At 35.3% G+C, this 3,055-nt stretch overlaps 1 long non-coding RNA gene across 1 annotated transcript; it reads left to right on the top strand.

Moving 5' to 3' along the window:
* Nucleotides 1–621: 621 nt before the first annotated feature.
* On the top strand, nt 622–1,463 carry LOC128659421 (uncharacterized). The gene is made up of 3 exons (XR_008402377.1): nt 622–698; nt 823–868; nt 1,107–1,463. It is a non-coding gene; the product is annotated as an uncharacterized LOC128659421 (long non-coding RNA).
* Nucleotides 1,464–3,055: the final 1,592 nt, after the last annotated feature.

Genomic DNA, 3,055 nt, shown 5'->3' with positions numbered 1-3,055 from the left:
GCTCTATTTGCAAAATACTAATATATATATATATAAAACAAAAATAACCAGGATTGGCGCTATAAATGGATTATTATACATACAAAGTTAATGATGCAGATTATAGATATATATTATAGAATTGCTGCGATTCCTGTCGGACAGGGTTATGGAGCAGTGGTCTTTGGACCGCTGCTTCATAACTGCTGTTTCTGGCGAGTCTGAAGACTCGCCAGAAACACGGGCCATCGTAGCTTGATAGATAGGCCCCTTACTGTTTACATGCTGTTTTTATCTTGTAAATCATGGATCCATGAATTTTAGCTTGATTTGTGTTTTATATTGTGTACATTAAAACTGTGACTTTTTTTATATTCACCTTAGCCCAGGCCTGGACTGGCCTTTGGGCATACCGGGACCTTAAGGGGACATTGTACACTAGATTTTACTTTGCATAAATGTTTTGTAGATGATCCATTTATATAGCCCATCTGGTAGTGTTTTTGTAACAATGTATAGTTTTGCTTATTTTTTTATAACATTGTGCTGATTTTCAGACTCCTAACCAAGCCCCAAAGTTTTAGATGCACACTGATGTCTACAGGTTCCTGTTTGTCTAATCTGTCTTTTCATATGCAGGGAAGGGGGGTCTGCTCCCAGCCCATTTCACTGGATGTTCCAACTAACCTCATTAACAGTGCTAAACTTAGAGCTTCTAAGTAAGTTTTTAAAAGGTTTTCTACTGGATTTTTAGATCAGTATCTGTGCATATTCTTTATTATAGTAGTGTCTATTACTTGCACTTATATTAAAATTGGTGTATACTGTCCCTCTAATATTCAGGTCTCCAAGAACTCTACATTTTCCAGTGCTACTCATATTACAAATGGTGAGTTATGTGTTGCACTCAAGTGCAACACTTGTAATATGAGCAATTATATTACACTCTGCACTATCCATTGAAAGTATTAGGTGCGCTAAAAGACTGTCAGCCACATTAAGATTCTCTGTTAAATTTTTGTTTTTACCATTCACTTGTAATACTAGATTCTGCACTATTTGTATTGCAGGGTTGCAGTTTGGACAGTGCACCTTGCGCTAATGCTTGTGTTCCACTTGTAATATAGGCCTATGTTGGTTGCCCATTCCTTCTGAAGTACACTACAATCCAGAAGATCCATGGAGTACAGACTGCTTCTCCAACCTATAGGAGGGAATAAAGAGCCTCCAGAGAAGAGTGTGCCTTGGGTTGAACAAACACTATGAGAAGGGATTTGGAATAGGAGTGAACATGCAAGAGTGACAGCAACATAAAAAAAACAAGTTCAAAGGGTTACAAACTGAAACTTAAAGGGACATTAAACACAAATATTTTCTTTCATGATTTAGACAGAGCATACATAGGTTAACAAATTTCCAATTTACTTCTATTATCAATTTTGCTTAATTCTGTTGTAACCCTTTTGTTGAATGAGCAGCAATGCACTACTGGGAACTAGCTAAACACATTGGTAAGACAATCACAAGAGGCATATATGTGCATCCACCAATCAGTAGCTAACTCCCAGCTTCTGAATCTATCTAGATATGCTTTTTAACAAAGCATACCAAGAGATCAAAGTAAATTAGATAAAAGAAGTACATTGGAAAGTTGTCTTAAATTTGTGTGCTCTGTCTGAATCATGAAAGAAAAAGTTTGGGTTTCATGTCCCTTTAAAGGGACACTGAACCCACATTTTTTCTTTTGTGATTCAGATAGGGCATGCAATTTTAAGCAACTTTCTAATTTACTCCTATTATCAATTTTTCTTCGTTCTCTTGCTACCTTTATTTGAAAAAGAAGGCATCTAAGCTAAGGAGCCAGACAATTTTTAGTTCAGACCCTGGACACCACTTGTTTATTGGTGGGTGAATTTATCCACCAATCATCAAGAACAACCCAGGTTGTTCACCAAAAATGGGCCGGCATCTAAACTTTCTTGCTTTTCAAATAAAGATACCAAGAGAATGAAGAAGAAAGTTGTTTAAAATTGCATGCTCTATCTGAATCACGAAAGAAAAAATTTGGGTTCAGTGTCCCTTTAAAGTGACATGAAACCCAAAATATTTTTTGTGTGATTCAGATAGAGAATACAATTTTAACCCCTTAGTGACCAGATCACTTTTCCATTTGTTGACTGTTTGGGAACAAGGCTATTTTTTCATTTCTGCAGTGTTTGTGTTTAGCTATAATTTTCCTCTTACTCATTTACTGTACCCACACATATTATATACCGTTTTTCTCACAATTAAATGGACTTTCTAAAGATATCATTATTTTCATCTTATCTTATAATTTACTATAAAAAATATTATAAAATATGATGAAAAATGGAAAGAAAACACACTTTTTCTAACATTGACCCCCAAAATCTACACATCTACAACCACTAAAAAACACCCATGCTAAATAGTTTCTAAACTTTGTCTTAAGTTTAGAAATACCCAATATTTACATGTTCTTTGCTTTTTTTGCAAGTTATAGGGCCATAAGTACAAGTAGCACTTTGCTAATTCCAAAACATTTTTTTTCAAAAGTTACATTGGAACACTGATATCTGTCAGGAATCCCTGAATATCCCTTGACATGTATATATTTTTGTTTAGTAGACAACCCAAAGTATTGATCTAGGCCCATTTTGGTATATTTCATACCACCATTTCACCGCCAAATGCGAGCAAATAAAACATTTGTTTAACTTTTTCACAAACTTTAGGTTTCTCACTGAAATTATTTACAAACAACTTGTGCAATTATGGCACAAATGGTTGCAAATGCTTCTCTGGGATCCCCTTTGTTCAGAAATAGGAGACATTTATGGCTGTGGCATTACTTTTTGGTAATTAGAAGGCTGCTAAATGCTGCTGCGCACCACACTTGTATTAGGCCCAGCAGCGAAGGGGTTAATTTGGGAGCTTGTAGGGTTAATTTCAGCTTTAGTGTAGTGTAGTAGACAACCCAAAGTATTGATCTAGGCCCATTTTGATATATTTCAAATTCGATCAAATAAAAAAAAGAAGTTAACTTTTCACTAAC

The sequence above is a fragment of the Bombina bombina genome, chromosome 5 (assembly GCF_027579735.1).
Source record: "Bombina bombina isolate aBomBom1 chromosome 5, aBomBom1.pri, whole genome shotgun sequence".
NCBI classification, from domain to species: Eukaryota; Metazoa; Chordata; class Amphibia; order Anura; family Bombinatoridae; genus Bombina; species Bombina bombina.
Note: the sequence above shows the minus strand (reverse complement) of the source record. Positions and strands in the feature narration are given on the sequence as shown.